General features: G+C 48.0%; 1 protein-coding gene across 3 annotated transcripts in view; it reads left to right on the top strand.

Moving 5' to 3' along the window:
- Positions 1–480: 480 nt before the first annotated feature.
- Positions 481–16,809, top strand: part of SEMA6A (semaphorin 6A) — a 128,125-nt gene continuing 111,796 nt past the window's right edge. For 2 of the 3 annotated variants that reach the window (XM_044263307.1, XM_044263298.1), the window contains exon 1: positions 482–850. The gene's annotated coding sequence lies outside the window, so the exon portion shown is untranslated. Of the gene's footprint in view, positions 851–16,809 lie in introns of all 3 variants that reach the window. The other variant, XM_044263290.1, reaches the window with a different exon arrangement.

Genomic DNA, 16,809 nt, shown 5'->3' with positions numbered 1-16,809 from the left:
GGAAGGAGCCTCGCGGGCCAGTCGGTGCAAGGCTCCACCTGCAGCCACACTGCGTAGGCTCTCCCTCTCTCCGCCACGCTCACATTCACACACAAACACCACAGCCCTCCTCTGGGTCGGAGGAGACGCCAGCCAAAGGAGGCGGGGTTGCAGGAGGAGAGTCCGCTCTGCGTAATCCAGTCCGGGACTTGGCTCCGCCCGGGAGCCGCGGCCTCTCCGGTGACAGAGGAGTAGCGAGCGGCACCGGGTGAGGCTGCAGCCAACTCCGCTCCCCGCGCACTCGGCTGCCCAGGCGCTCGGGACGCAGCAGCGGCGCTTCTCCGCGGGGCCCACCGCCCGCGATGCCCGCTTAGGAGCGGCGGCAGCGGCCAGCATCGCCACACCCGCGGCAGCGGCGCTCGCGGTCGCAGAGCGGGGCCACAGCGCGCCCCCAGCCCCAGCCCCCACCCCGCCCCCCACCCTGAAATGACTTGTTAATCCGCGCAGACACCACCGAAGGGACTCACCGGAGTGGAATCCAAGTGGAATTTGGATTTGAAGAAGAGTTTCTTGAACATTTACTCTTTCCTTGTTGGGTTTTTTTTCCTTTCTTTCTTTCTTTCTTTTTTCCTCTCCCCTTCTGTGCCTGTCATTGGAGATGATCACGGCGCGTTTGCTTCCCAGAAAGTAGTCGCCGCGACTGTTACCCCCAAAGAGACAAGCACACATGTAGGAATGACAAAGGCTTGCAAAGGAGAGAGCGCAGCTTGCGGCCCGGAGAGATCTCCTCGATAATGGATTACTAAATGGGATACACGCTGTACCAGCCCGTTCCGAGCCCCGGCCGCCTGCACGTCGATGCACCGAAAAGGTACGGCAGGGGCGCCCCGGCGCGCCCCACCTCCCCGGCGGCTCGGCTCCAGGTATCGGGTCCCGGGGCCGCGGCCAGCACTCGCTGCCGGCTTTGTGGTAGCTGTGTTTTATTTTGTCTGGTGTCTGCCTCCCGAGCGCTGTCCGGCCCTTGGGGAGCAGTGGTGAGCCCAGCCCGCCGCTCCTCTCCGCCCTGTGCCTGGGAGACCGCGGGGCTCCGCGTTGCGAGCTTCCCCACCCGCGCTGCGCACACGCCCGGCGCCGCCCGGGACTGCGACCGCGCGGTGCTGCTTGGCTGGGGAATGTGTGTGCAGGACCCGGGGCTCGTCCTCACTTTCGGGCCAGCAGGGAGCAGAGAGGCCCCGAGAGGGTGGGATCCTCAGAAGCGCCGGGTCCTGGTGCACGAGCTGGGGAAAGGGCTCTGCCCTCGAGGGCTGGAGGACGTTGGTTAGAAGAGCGCTGTTTTCGCCCAGCACCAGGTTTGGGTTCTGTGGTGGGAGAAGGGGTTCCACAGAGACGGTGGGAAAGCGAAGAGAATCTTTTGTTGTCCGCTCCGGATCCGGGAGTGCGGGAAACTTGTAATGGCCCTGGTACCCGTGCGCCCTGCCACTTGGTGACATCCCGGCTTTCGCGGCCACTGGCACCAGGGGTTCCGGGCTTTGTTTGCTCGAACGAGTGCCCAGGAATGGTCTCCTCCCGGTGTGGCGCGGCGCCCCCCGCCCTGGGTCCTCTATCCCCCGCTGCCGTCCCTCCCTTCTGGCCGGCGAGGACAGCATCTGTAGCGGCTGCGTCCCCCTCCAGCACAGAGCCCGCCTCGCTGCGCTCTCCCCCGAAATCTACGAGGTCCCTCTAAAAGGAGTTGTCCTGGAGGGGGAAGGGTGGAAAGACTTGCAAAAGATGACCCATGCTTGCTACCCGGACGAGAGCTCTGTCCGGGCCTCGGGGTCTGGATGTCCGAACTACTAGCTGGGTCCTAGAGAGCTGTCTGGAGGGTAGTGGGGCGCTGGGAAGCTAGCCCGACTGTGCCCACCCTGCCTGTAGGACCCCGCTGGGGTGGCAAGTGTCTCTGTTCCAGATTCTCTGCTTTTTTTCTCAGCTCCCCACTGTCGTATATGCTGCAAAGCAGGATCCTGAGGTCCGCTCCCTCCTTCTGCGACCCGAGCCATACAGGGGGAGCCAGGGAGCAGCCCCGAACTTGCGCGTTTCGGGAAAGGAAACAGGATTCCGCCGTCTTTCCCGTTCCCTCGCCGCCTCGCCACCCCTCCGCCCAGAGCCGCCTCTTCCAGCACGGGGTCACTCGACCCGGCGCTTCTGGAAAGTTTCTCTGAAAGTCAGGGGCGGCGGGCACGACAGTACTGGGGCTCTGCCTGTGCAGCCCATGGGAAACCGAACCCAGAGGGAAAAGGGTGGGCCGCCCAGGATGCGTGGAGTTAGGTCTGGTCCACAGCCAGTGGCTTCCCCATCCAGCAGTCAGCTGGGTTGGGGTCTCCGCGCCGCATTTGCTGGTCCAGTCGAGAAAGCAGTGGCGAGGTGGTGGGAAGGGAAGTTCAGGGGCAGGATTCGGGATGCTGGTGCGGCCATTGGACAGCGGCTGGCGCACGGGTGCGGGTGGACACAGGCCGGGACTAGGTACCAATTCCAAGTGCAACATCCCCAGCCTCCCACCCCCACCCCCGGTGCCACGCGCATTTTTCCAGGCAGCGGGTTTCCAGGGAGGAACGAACAGGGAGCCAGGTGTCCCTGGAGCAGGGGAGGAACTGCTGTCTTCACAGCCAAGGAAAGAACTTCCAGCAGCAGCCTCTAGCCTGCATCCAGAGGGCAGCCCCAGTGGCCGTTGGAGTCGGTCCTTGGGAGCAAGGTGGCTGCTTTGAAAATGCGGTGGCCAGTCATGGCCACCGTGGGATCACTCTCTGCTTACACCAGATGGAAATCAAGTTGCTACTTATTGACTGTGATCCATGAAAGGTTTAAAACGCAGGCAAAGGCACACACACAAACACTCAGACGCTTACGCTGTATGCACAACTTTCTCTGACTCTAATCTGAAAAGATGTTTAACCCAGTTGCAGTGTTTTGCCAGCCCGTCTCAAGAAAGCTATGTAATGCCCCCCAATGCTGGTTTTTAAGTCTTTCCGGGGTAGGAAGGTCGAGTGTCTTTGCCTTGTCTTTCTCTAATCCTGGTAATTGTCGGTCTTCCTTCAGACATACATCTCAGGCGTCAAATCCACTCTGATGGCAGGGGAAAGACTGCTGGTTCCAGACACATGCATCCTTTATTTAGGCTTTTTCACACGGAGTAAAGATGCCTGGGCTCAATTCTGAATGAAAATATCGTATTTTTGCACCTTATCCAAATGGCTACGACAGGTCAAGACTGCAAGCATTTCGTGTGTGTTTTTTTAATACCCTGTTTAGTCTGCATGGAGTTTTATGATTTATAGTAAGCTTTGATTAAACTACTCCAGGCCCCAAAGTTAATTATTAACCTAACCTTAAATACTGTGGCAGAACGGTGTCTCCACCTATTAACTTAAACTATCTGTTAAAAGGTAATTGCACTATTTGAATTTGGTTTACCCATGCTTGCTTATATGGTGACTTTTATTTGACTCTTGAGTAACCCCCACTCTGTACTATGATTCCGGTTTTACGATATTCTTGAATGAGGCACTTTGCAAACCAATCCGAAAGCAGAGAATGGAGTATCAGGTTTAAAACCTCATTTCTGTGTTAGGTCTTTTTTCAGCTTGATAGAAAGCAAGCGCTCTAGCTCCTGTGTGTGTGGTTTTTGTGTGGTGACAGTCTTCCTGAAGTGTTGTGTGTTGCAAGCCATCGCCCTGTAGAGATGGGCCACAGTCTTCAAGAATGCATATGAAGCACATATGCAAATTCCAGCAGCCACCCAAGAATCATTGTCTCAGGAGCCGTCTGCAGAATATACTTATTGGATAAAACATCTACATTTCAATAGGTTAAAAATTCCTAAGAACTGGAGTAGAAACCCAAGTAAATGTTGAATAGATGCATGAAAGAAACGGGCCCACAGAATTCCCATTTCTCCACTAAGAGTGGACCGGTTGTCTCCCCCCTCTACAGTGGCTTCGAGTGAGTGGTTCTTATCAAGTGGCAATAAGTGCAACTCTGTATTTACATACACAGTGACACACATACACAAACACACAGCCCTCGAGTTCTTTTCAAGTCTAGTGAATGCTTTTTCCCATCATTAAAAAAATATAGCATTTGCATCTTGAGTAGGCGGATAACATTTCTTAGTATGTTGAATCAGAAGGATAGCAAGAATTACAAGACTGTTATCTTCATTGAATAAAAATAAGCCACCCAAATTAAGAACTTGTATTAAATTCAAAATAAATACGCATGCTTTAAAAGCAAATGGGTAATTGCACTCCCAGAGGAAATAAAAGGCAAAATACTGTTTTGAACAAGGAGGTAAGGCAGATATTTCACTATGTGTGCATAGCGGTTCAGCTCTTTTCTGAACAGGACAAAAGCGTGATCACAGGAGAAGTTTTTTAGAACTAGATTGCCAAAGGCGAATATATTCTCCCATCTTATTTGTTTGCAGAAAAGAATCACAGAACAAGCCAAACTAATTGCAAATGCTTTAATTAAGCATCTGCCGTTTGCAGCAGTATAAAGCCTGAGAGAGATTGCCTGCCTCTCCCTCTGCCTCCCCCGCCCCAGGTTTAGACAATTTATTGTCCTCCTCTCAGAGTGGGTGTTCCCTGGGTGTTCCCACTTCCAGAGGAAGGTGGAGCCTTGCAACGTCCTGCCTGCTCACCCTCCCGTATCAGTGTCCCCTACTCTTCTGAGGTTCCCTGGAGCCAAGCTGTCTCAGAGATGTTTCTATTCCAGAGTGAAGGCTTTTCTCATCAACTGAGCTATTCTCTGCTGGCAACCACACTGGTGGCCTCCTGGGGATATGGTAAGGTAGGGGAGGGAGGGAGGCATTTAATCCCTCTGAAATGGGCAAGGAAGATGTCATACCGCATAAACCTCAAGGGGAGAGGGCTTACAGGATACCTCTCAGCATGGGACCATTACAGTAGCGCATATACACAAGGGTATCCTGCTCTGTGAAGCAGGTGAGTTCTTGCTAAACTTTTTGATTAGAGTAATTCCCATTATACTAATGGAGAGTGTCCTAGAAGTGTCAGGACTCAATACAGAGTTTCCCAAGTAACCTCTTCAGCCCAGACCTCTCTCCTGGGTCTCTCAACTAATACATCGAACAGGTTAGGTAGCTCTTCTTGGATCTAACAGGCGTGTCAAACTTAACACATCCAGAGCACCAATTCTGGACCTCTTTCCCCTAGTATGCTTTCTTATAATCTCCATCTTGGTAAATGGCATTGCCATCCTGGAGCTGCTCACAGGTAGAAACTTAAAGGAGTCATCCTTGACTCTCACTGCAGGCCCCCACCCACCCCAGCGGCAGATGCTGCTGCCCACCCTAACTCCCTTCAAAGCACGTTGGCCTTCTCCAAACTCTTCCACCTCTGAGGCCCTCACACTGGCTGAGCCACCAGGCTATTGTACCAGCCTCCCAACTAGTCCCCCTGCTTTGCTCTTGGACCCCTATAGTCTATGCTCAACACAGCAGCCAAAGTGGTTTTTTTTTGTTTTTTTGTTTTAAATCAAGGCCTGGCTCACATTCTTTCATCTTCGCCCAGCAGATGCCAAAGTCCAACCTATGGGCCTTCGCAGCCCTATGCCATTTGTGCTCTCTTGACCACACCTCTCAAATCATCCCCCACCCCTGGTCTTCAGGGTTATGTGACTGTGCCTGGCATGTGCTCTTCCATGGCCTGGGATGATTCCTTCCCCAGATAGCTGTGTGCTTTGCTCCTCACACACTTCAAGTCTCTCTGCAAATGTCACTCTCACCATGAAGCCTTTTCTTATCACCTTATTTACTCCACCCTTTTCCCCAAGACTTCCTAACCCCGGGGCCTGCCTCAATGTTTTCCCCTTCTCACTTTCTGCCGCCTGAGAGACTACGTTGTTCCTGTTTATCTTCTGTCTTCCACTAGAACATATGCCACAAGGAACAACTTTTGCATGTGTTACTGTTTCATCTCCAGCACCTGTGCCTGGCATGCCAATGGCCCTTCCCAACAAGTGTTTGTTCAATTAATTGATTCATCTATCTAAAAAGAGCAAATCTTTTTTACAAGCATCTCCTCTTTCTCTCTTATCTGCTTTTGTTTCTCCATCTTACTTTTTTTTAAAAGACTTTATTTACTTGAAAGAGACCACTAGAGAGAGCAAGCACAAATAGGGGGCAGAAGCCAAGGAAGAAGCAGACTCCCCACTGAACAGGGAGCCTGATGCGGGACTCGATCCCAGGACCCCAGGATCATGACCTGAACCAAAGGCAGATGCTTAACTGACTGAGCCACCCACGTGCCCCTTGTCCCTTGTTTCTCTATCTTAAGTTTTCATCCAATGTAACACTTCTCCGTGGGCGGGGGTGGGGGGGGTGGGACATGTCTTCCATGTACGCAGGTGATCTGTCTCATGCACCATTAGTGGAGCATTCACTGCGGGTTGTTTTCCCAGCCCTGGTGATGGATTGAAGCCTGCTCATTCCCACACTCTCACCCAGTCCCCTCCTGTGGCTGAGAGCACACATCTGCAGGACACCTGGTTGAAGCAGGAGGGATTCAGAGTTAGATAAAAGCAACTTGCCAAGAAACAGCGCTAGGAAGACAGCCAGCACTGATGGGGCTTGAGCTTTTGACCTTGGCCTCATTTGTTCTGCGTTCTAACCACTGGCCACAGAACTGCTGTGCTTTTTGGTAGTTTGCTGATGGTCCTTTTTGGAATTCACCTTTCTGGCAGGAGAGGACAACATGCTTATGAACCCACATTTCCGCCCTGTCCTGTGGTCACTATAGTCAAAGATCCTGTACTTGGATGTCCTGAGTTCCAGACTCTACTACCTTGGATGAGTCACTTAACCTCTCTGAGGCTGCATTATTTTCAACAAAATCTGTGAAGAGTAAACCTGTGTGTTCCACCTTGTAGGACCTTTGGGAGAGTAATAGGAAGTCACAGATGTGAAGGTATTTGGTAAATCAGAAAATGCACTCTGAAGACCTGGGAGACTCTGATGCCAGTTCCTTTCTCCCCACCCCAGATCCTGGGCCTAGCAGAGATCTTGCTTCATTGTTTTCTAAATCATAAAAGAGAGATTATATTCCATGGATGTCACATTTTCATATAAACCACATTGTGAAATTAAATAAGGTCCTCAAATTCACTGGAAATTCAGTCTTCACAGAGCATGGAGAGCAGCAACCCTGTCCATTAGAAAGGCCAACTGCCTCAAGCAACAATGGCTTTCAGTGTGACCAGTAAAGAGGGCAAGGTCGCGGGCGTGGCACTCAGCCAGGGCATCGGAAAAAGTAAGGGCATTGTTTTTGCTGAGGTGGGTCCTAAAACAATTCATGTCAGTGTAAGCATTAATGTAGGACAGAAGTGTCAGGGTGAACCAGGGGTAGGAGGAGAGGAGTTTGGGTCCTTGCCATAATAAGGGCAAATTCACTAAGATTTGGCGACATCGGGTTTACAGTGTGAAGGGATGGTCGGGGAAGGCAGTGGGCAGCGAAAGGGACAATGCAGAGACCACACTTCTTAGGCAGACTCAACACACTGGGATTCACTTTTTTTTTTTTTTTTTTTTTTTGCCAATTATAAATAGCGTGACTTTGAGCCAGTTACTTCTTTGCCTCAGTTTCCATCCATGAGATGCTAATAGGATGCCAATGTGGTTGTTGGGAAGAGCAAATATGGTAACATCTGTAAAATTCATAGCCTTGAGGTATGGCACATGATACTTGCTCATGAAACATTACATGCTATTTTTATTTGGGTGACAAAAGTCCGGGAGAGTGCCCTGGTGGGGAGAGTAGAAAGGGTAACAGTCAGAGAGGGTACAAAGGAAGCCACCTCGGGAGAAATGAACATTCCCACTGTGGGCTGGCCCTGGTGACGGGGGTTTTGCGCTGGGAAGCCTGTGAACAAGTCACGGGCATGGGAAGAGGAGCTGGGATCCTCTTCCTGACTTTGGATGTTGACATCTCACACCCAGAATATGTAAGACAAGACATTATACCAATAAAACCACTGTGGGCAGCACAAGACTTTATATTAGACAAGAGCCTAAAGGATGAAGGAAAAAAAGGATCCCCTTCACTTCAAACATCTTAAAATAAAATACACAGTCTGCATGCACTCGAGAATCTGAGAGCAGCCCGTCGTGTTGGTTCAGGGTTGAGATGAAATGATCCCAAGGGCCCTACCTGTCATAGGAGAGAAGCTCATCAGCTGACTGCTCCAGAAGGCTGTGGCTGGGACTTGGGCCCGAGGGCCGTCGTAGTGGCCTTCCGTCCACATGCAGGGTCACTCTTCCGTGGCCAAGCCTGAAATCACTTTGGGAGAGCAGTGAGTCTCCATGTAGAAGCAAAACACTAACCTTTCCCACCAACTGTAGCAAAGAGTTAGTTGGCTGACCCCAAGAGAGCTGGTATTTACTCTCCTGACTGGTATCCTGTCCCGTTACCTGACATCAGACTCAAATGATAGTTATCCAAGTTCTTATCAGTGAGAAGAATCTCACTTCTAAAAGGCACAGCAGAAGGGGCAATAAATTGGTATGATCACCACAATTCCCTGACAGACTCCTCCTTGCACCCAGGGGGAACAAGACTCCCTCCTTGGCCTAGAATTACAGTTATTTTCACCCAGGAGAAAAAAAAAGAAATGTCTCTTAAACTTTGTAAGTGGAAAGAGGATGTCCAGAGAGTGAAATAAATCCACAATTAACATGCCCCAAAGGCTAAAGGGCAACGTCTTCCTAGCAGCAAGTATGCTCTGAAAATATTGTTAACAGGTATTTCCACGTACAGCCCATGGACCTGAGGCTTTCAGTGAACACAACTCGGCACTTTCTCGTGGTTTCCAACTAACCTATCATTGCCATCTGTGGAAAATTTAATTCAAAGAATCCACACGAATTAAAAAAAATTTAGCAGAATCTCTTAAAAGATGCTATTTCACCCCCTCTCATCCCTTTTGCCCTCCTCCATGTTTAAAACCAAGTCTTGGCCATGATTTGATGGGAAGCACTTCTAGAACACAACAGGATCTGACACTGAACACCGTGAAAACATGCCCCCCCAAAAACCAACATTTTAGGAACTGGGACGAAATAAAGAAGGTACTAATTACAGTTGGATGTTTGATAAGACTTTTTTAGAGACAAGCTTTCTTTGACGCATCCATTCTCCTTTCCTTTTTCCTATTCTGAGTCTTTCTTTAAGGAGAGGATTCAACCTTTTCATTAATGTTGCAACGACTCCAGTGCTTCCCCACCCCTCCCCCAGACTCCTACCGTCCTTGAATGAGGAAACTGAGAGAATACTGATTGAGCTGGTGAATGGAAACGTTCCTTTCCTGAAAATGGAATGCTTTATGAAAAACTGCATTACACACACACACACACACACACACACTCTCTCTCTCTCTCTCTCTCTCAAACAATCCAACAACTGTCTCTCCTCCTTTCTACCCCGGAGAACCACAGGACTCCATTCACGTATCTTGGTGTTTGAATGCATTTGTTCTTGGGCCTCAAATATCCAGGTGGAAAACCAGTCTAGGAAGCCTTTCGTTATTCCAGAAACGTGAGCATGTGAGTTACTAAGAACATTCTCATCTCTGCAGGGCGAGCGATAAATAAAAACCAAATTGTTTCTCGCGCTCTGAACCGGAGTCTATGCAGCAGAATGGCAGTTGGGTGGATTCTGACAAGGAGAATACTTGTAAATGGTCCGCGAGATGGATTCTGGGCTAATTCTTCTCGCGTCATGAATGATGGCCCTAGCTAGACACTGTCGCTGGGATCTTCATCTATTAATCATGGAGGCTGCTTTCTTATTCGGTTGCCATAGTTTCAGTGCCTCAGATAGTGTTGGGGTATCTGGGGAAAGGTTTGAGGTAGACGGGGGCTTGCACGCCTGGCAGTTATTTTGGCGCTGGTGGGGCTCTGAAAGCACCAAAAAAACCGCCTCGCATGTAATTCAGGGTTGGATTAGAAGAGGCAACTTCTGAGTGTCTCCCTGGACCTTGTTATGTGCACGTCCAGCTGATATTTACTCCAGGATCTGCCTCTTGCTCAGTCCTGGTGGTAAAAAAAAAATAAAAAGTACTGTCCAGGGACTGATGTCTGTCAGTTTCATCTTTCCACCAGAAAGCCAAAGGGTGCAAGTTCTTCATTAAGCCTCCTCAAAAGTGTGGAGGTAAATGAGGGCATTCATGGCTTAGCTCACAATTTCAGGTTCGTAATTTGGCTTCGGCTCTGCGGATGGCTAAATAAACAGAATGACCTCAGGAGAGCTGGCCGTGTTGTGCTCTGGTACGGCAGTGGAAACATTCTGGGCTTTCCTTCAGGTTTAACCTCTATTATTTTTTCAGGGTTGGCGCGTATTACTAACGACCATTTCACCACTCACCGCATTTCACGACAGTGTCCTGGGGAGGGGAGTGGGAGGGTGGGGGCTCCTGCTTTGTTAGCTCTTGGGTATGGGAGCATTTCTTTCCTTTCTGTACTCAGCATCTTTGGCTGTTTTGCCTTTAGGTTTGCGACTTCAGGGTTGATCAGGAAAAGCTGTCCGGTTGTGTACATACACTGGGCAACCGAGTCAAGGAAAGGCAGGCAGGAGTAAGTTGCTGCAAGACAGAGAGACACACATTCTGTGATTTATGTGCTTCGTGGGTGATGTAGAACACAGCTTTCCTTTGTTAGGTACATTTGGCCTCGTGTAACAGATACTGGTACACTTCTTAATGCTTTAGTTCCCATTTCTCAAGTGGACTTTCAAGGACTCCTACCAGTCCAAGCCAAGCCATTTCATTCCTTTGTAGATTAAAACATAAAATAAAACCACCTCACACTTGAAGCAAACAGCTCTGAATTCAGGACATGCAAGGCATCAGATACAAAGCCAGGCAGATGCACAGGGAGGAAACCTTGAATTCACTACAAATGGGTCTCATCTAGAAAATTAGTCACTTTTTTTTTTCCTTACTAGAAAATGACTGGGTTTTATTGCAGGGTGAGCTTCAAAGCAGCCGTTTTTAATTCCCCAGATCCCGCCTGCCAAAATTTTTTATAAGATCAACAAGCATTTTTAATGCACGTGCCTATTATATTGGCCCCTCCCCCACGCAACCACACTAAATGACTGATTTTAGAGGCCAATAATTTCAAGTAAATTAAAAGGATAACATGGCCTTAATTGCTACTGGCTTCACCAGGCTTCTGGGCACCGGAATTCCTTGAGGAGAAACACTTTTAAGTGTCACAGCAGTTTCTGATCACGTGGTCTGGTTTACCCAGAGGCTGCAATTACTGTACCCCCCTCCCCCCAGCCTTTCTCTCCGGCTCCCTCCCCATATCTCTGGGAAGCTAAGAAAACATGCATTTGTAAGTTCAGTATGATGGACCTCTGAATATTTGGCAGGGTAGAAAATAGGTCTTGCTCATTTTAGAGTATTCTCCTAGGTGAGTTGGTTTTTTGTTTTTTGGGTTTCTTAAAAAGGCAAAGGGATGGGGAGGACATTGCCACTAATAGTTCAGATCAGAAGCTTTTTTTCGTTTGAAGAAGAGTTTTGGTGAATTCAACTGGCTGTCCTCTCGGCAATACCAAGATTGTCGTTACTCTTTGGTATCCGGGCAGACAAAGTACTGCACATGTAGCCTAAAGAAAAGTAAGCAATACTTTTGTATGAACGTCAGTCAGATACAATGTGGACTTTAATTAACCTTAATTAATGATTTCTGATTACAGATTTTCTTTTGTGCCTCCAAGACACCAACACCTTGGAGGCTGTATTTTGGTGGAACATTTCCAGACAGCAGTGACTTGAACATGCTTCCATTATCTTGCCCTGCAAACCATATTAGATTCTTATGTGAAGAATGTGATTCTGCATCATTTGCAAAATGGTCAAAGGAAGAAGTATCACTTGAGGGACAACTGAAATTTATTACATGATACAGAGCACTTTTAATCTTTGGGGGAATCATTTTTCATTTTAAAGGAATTTACTTATCAAAACTGATAGTTACTGGCTCCTAGGGGGACCCAAGGCCCTTCCTTCCCAAGACTGAATGGGACTTTGAGTTCTTTCAAATGAAAGAACTAGGGGTGGTGGGCCAAGTGGGATTTCCTTTGCCCTAAAGTGCCTGTTACCATGTGCTAAATGTAATGACTGGGGAATACTGTAAGCACAGGAGAGAAATAGGTCTTACTTTTGGTTAAAAGTACTTTTTCATACTGTGTCATGAGTTCTACAACAGATACCAAGAAGCTGAATTATCAAGTTAATGCACTACTTAATGTTCAACTTTTAACTAAAGGGTCTAATAAAAGATATATATATTAATTAGATATATTATAAATTTCTTATTAATTTTCTGTGTGAGAAATCATTCTGTAGTTTATATAAAATTCTAATAGCACATGGCCCATCTAGTTTGGCATAATTTGTGCTTATGAATTATAAATGCTTAACTTTCACAATTAATCTTACCAATCTATAAGCATTATAATGAGAAATTACCTAAGTTAAATTGATCTGTCATATTTGCTGTACTGTGTTCTAGGGTAGTGATTATCTAAGATAATTTTAAAGATGGTTGTCCTGTTCCATTCAATATGGCTTTACTTTTAGTGGAAGTAAAGTCTACCCAAAGATCTCGGGCTTTCCCAGCCAAGGGGAGATGCTGTTGGTATCAAAAGTAGAAAGAACAGAGTAAGTTTCCTGTGTAGCGAAGAAAAAAGGTAACAAACATCCACTGGATCCTTTTCTCTTTAAAGGGATGTACAGAGTACAGGGAAAGGTTTTCTATTCAAAAGTCAACTTTTATCTACAAGGTGTTTCCTCTCATTTGTGGTGAGGGGAAGTTCACCATATTGAATATGCTGATTAATTAATTCTCGTGGGATATCTTGGAGGGTGGAGCTTTCGTTCCCATATTTTGTCATGTCCAGAACATAAGACCTGTTAATATTGCCCAAACACATCCGTTCCCGAGAATGAAAAGGACAACATAATTGCCTTTGCTGGTAGGAAACAGCCACATCCAGTTCCCCAGCAGCTCCTACAACTGCCAGGTGTGCAAGAGAAGGCTTTGAAATGTTGTGAATAGCTTGACATTATCACAGTGTTATTGAAATGCAAATTCTTCTGAGCAGAACTTGAAAAGGTTTTAAATGTAGAACTAGGACAGTATCTTTTCTTGCTTGTTGTTGACCCTACCTAGTGGTGGTAACTCCAAGTGCTTCTTCTATTGAAAGTAATCATAATGCATTTGCATATTTCACCGTTTCTCACTGCCTGTGTTTCAAGTGAAGACACACTTTCCCGGGGTGGTACCTTTTGAGGGAGAGGATGGACTGGCTTCCAGCAACAAAGTGTAAACACGGGACTTGTTCAGCCTAGGAAGGCTATCACATTCCGAAATCAGGCTAGCTGATAACCATCAGCATCACCAGTAAATGAGAGTTATTATGAATAAAAAGACCTTACTTATAAGGATATCTTTCAAGGTGCGTTTATAAACATTGCCTCACTGGACATCATTACAAACTGGGTTAGGCAGGGCAGGGATTGTGATGCCAATTTGAAGATGAGATAAACGACGTTCAAAGAGGTCAAATTATTTGCCTGAGTACACCTCCAGAGAGGGAAGGGCTTGGAACAGGGTATCCAACCTTCTGAGTCCGAGTTTTGAACACCTCCACTCCACTGCACTTCCTCAATACATTAACAATTCTGAAAAATGATTACAGCCTCCTAAGCACAGACGCCATCACATTCTGCCTGTTACACAGGTTTAACAAAGAAAAAGAGCAAGTTCAGAAGTAGCTTTCCAAGGGGTGCCTGAGTGGCTCAGTCGTTAAGCATCTGCCTTGGTTCAGGTCATGATCCCAGGGTCCTGGGATGGGGCCCCACATCAGGCTCCCTGCTCAGCAGGGAGCCTGCTTCTCCCTCTCCCTCTGCTCGTTCTCTCTGTCTCTCTCAAATAAAAAAATAATAATAAGGATAATTTTTTTTTAAAAGAAGTAACTTTCCAAGGACATCAAGTGTGGTGTCAGTGCAACTGGACTTCAAGTTCCTGCTTCTCAGTGCGAGGCCATTTCAGGACACTGTCCCCAGAGGCTCCTAGGGGCTAGAGTGGTCCTCTGAAACAAGATGAACTGAAAAATGGAGGCTGTTTGAGGATGTTTTTGATGGGGCTTCTGGTCCTGTTTTACAGAAGGGCCACAAATAAACGGCGACTGTGGTACAGGGAGGATCCTGAGGGGCAGAAAGTTGAACAAGATACTCCGGCAGGATTATCCTCCCGGGGCCCATAACTTGTAGCTCATCAAACAGACGCAAGCTTCTAGCAAGGAGGACACACACCGTCTAGGTCAATGTGGGTGGATCTTCCCTCCAACAAAGGTCATTTTATTCTCTGGTCCCTGCTACCAGATCTACTGAAGGCAGCGGAGTACAGAGGTGGCACTTATTCTAGGCAAGTTCCGGGTGCTGCAGAGACACCGTGATGACCTAGTTCAGAACGCATGGATAACAGAGGCCGGACAGTGGGCCCCCGTCTGGCAAGCAAGGGAGATAACGTGAAAAATCATTTTGGTGTAAGGTCCGACGGTTCTCCATCCCCACAGCAGAGTGTGTTTGCTAAGCTAAGGTCCTGAGCTGAGGATGCTAAGAAGGGCAGGAAGGGGCGCTGGGAGGCGAGGCAGGACTTTTTGTGAAGGAGGAGGCATCTGAGTTGCGTGAAGGAGATTTCAGGAGGTGGGAAGGAGGGGAGGAAGAGCCGTGGGTCTGGGGGAAGAGCAGGAGCCAAGGCCCAAGGCAGGGAAATGGAGGACTCGGTTTCTGAGCAGCAAGGGGGCCTTCCTGGCGACTGGGGATGTAGCATGGAAGCCCGAGGACAGGAGATTGGGAGCTCCCTGTGGAGGGCTGTCCCTGGCTCAGGAGGGGGACCCAGAGCTGCAGGCTGTTGAAGCTTTTTGGCAAGAAGATGATGTCATCAGATGTGTGTCTGAGAAACATCAGTCTGCTAGCACTGGGAGCAGAAAAAAGGAAACAGAGTCAGAGTGTGTTGGCAAGATACACCGTCAGGACGTGGCGACCAGCTGGACATATGGGGTAAGGAAGGAGGAGGAAAAATGGCTCCTCCCTGTCCTACTGGGGGAACTGAGAGGATAGTGGGGGGCCAGCGTATAAACTCAGGTTTATACGCAAGAGAGTACACATTTCACAGCCAACATACCCCGTATTTAAACGACACTTAATAGGCCAGACGCCAAAGTCTAGCCCTACTGTGCTCACACCAAGCTCTGTAAAGGGAGTGCTGAAGAGGCTGAAATTTAGAGCGTTTCAACTGTCCCATTTGGTCTGGCAGCTGGGGCCTCTTTCTCCCCCGTTAGGGAGGTTAATACCAACACAGGAGGTGGGTGATCAGAGGAAAACCAAAGCACCGCCCAGCGCATCTATAAAAATGGGTTACACAGCGCTGGGGAGGTGAGTGCTCAGGATGGGCACATGGGAGATCAGATACCAAGCTCCCTGCTCCTGTCCCTTTCATTCTGAACAATTTTACTTCATTCTGAACAATTGTTCATTCTGAACAATTTTACTTGGAGCTCTGAAGTCAGACTCACATGCTTGGTCCCTTCCTTCCCACCCCGCTCTGTGCTGGGGCATATGTGTATGTGTTTACCTCTTCGGCTCCCTTATACAATGTTACAGATGACATCATTCACAAAACACAAATAACACCTGAATTGTGTTGCTTATTTAATAACACAGCGTTCGCAGACCGCAAGGCCTTATCTGCTGCACTGTGCTAAAATTGGACACTGCTTACAGAGTGGAAGAAAAAAATGCGTCTAATAAGATTTCACTTGGGAAGAAACAAATCTTCATTACATCAGTGACTGAGGTATCCTGGGTTTTACATCATAGTTTCAACCTCTAGATAAGGGTCAGTATAGCAGAGCTATCCCGCAGAATCCCCTGATGCCCTTACACGTTGAGAAGAACTAATACTAATGCTATGAAAAAGAATCCTAAAAAGATGGGAGATTCTATATTTACCCTTCACATCACATTCTTTCAGGGGTTTCTAAATACAACTTGTAATGGGAAAGTTTTGGTCTGTATTTTAAGAAAAGGTTGAAGAACAGAAGTGAAACAAAACCCGCTGGGTCTCATCAGGCGGCTCTAAAAAATTGAGGGAGTTTCCAGAAGGGAGACAAGTTTCGTACAGTTGCTTTCAGGTCTCATTTTTAAAGGTCGACTCAAATGAAATGTTAAGGAGCAGTTTCATTATGTGGGGGCCCCCACAGATGAGGTTGTCTCCGAGTGCTGAGAGACTGAACCATGGGTTATTTACCTATTGGTGTGTGCCCAATCACTGTTTTGGTGTCCTGCGATTTGTTTCCAACTTGTAGGCTGCCCTCTAGTGTTACTTCATCTCAACACAACCACTTTTGTTCAGCTCCCGTGAAAGGGGAAAGAACATAAACAGATTCCCACCAGCTAGTCTGCAGTGAACCCAACCCAGCTAGATACCGTCTCTAACTACGGGGTCAAGAAGCTGAAGCGGCTCAGGTTTTATACATCGTGAACAAATCTGAAGGTGCCCATCACCAAGGCTCTTGACGGCACAAAGGACAACAGTGTCCAGAACCACACGCCCTGATGACGTGCACACTGAAGTCGAGCTCCCGAAGAGGAAGTTAAGCACTGAACAAGAAGTGCGAGGATGTTACCAATTTCACGTATGTGTGTGTGTGTGTGTGTGTGTGCATGCACAGAAGAGCGACAGATGATAAACTCGGACTAAATACA

This window comes from Neovison vison, chromosome 1 (genome assembly GCF_020171115.1).
Source record: "Neovison vison isolate M4711 chromosome 1, ASM_NN_V1, whole genome shotgun sequence".
In the NCBI taxonomy this organism is placed as follows: Eukaryota; Metazoa; Chordata; class Mammalia; order Carnivora; family Mustelidae; genus Neogale; species Neogale vison.
The sequence above is the reverse complement of the archived record's forward strand: the minus strand, read 5'-3'. Positions and strand labels throughout refer to the sequence as shown.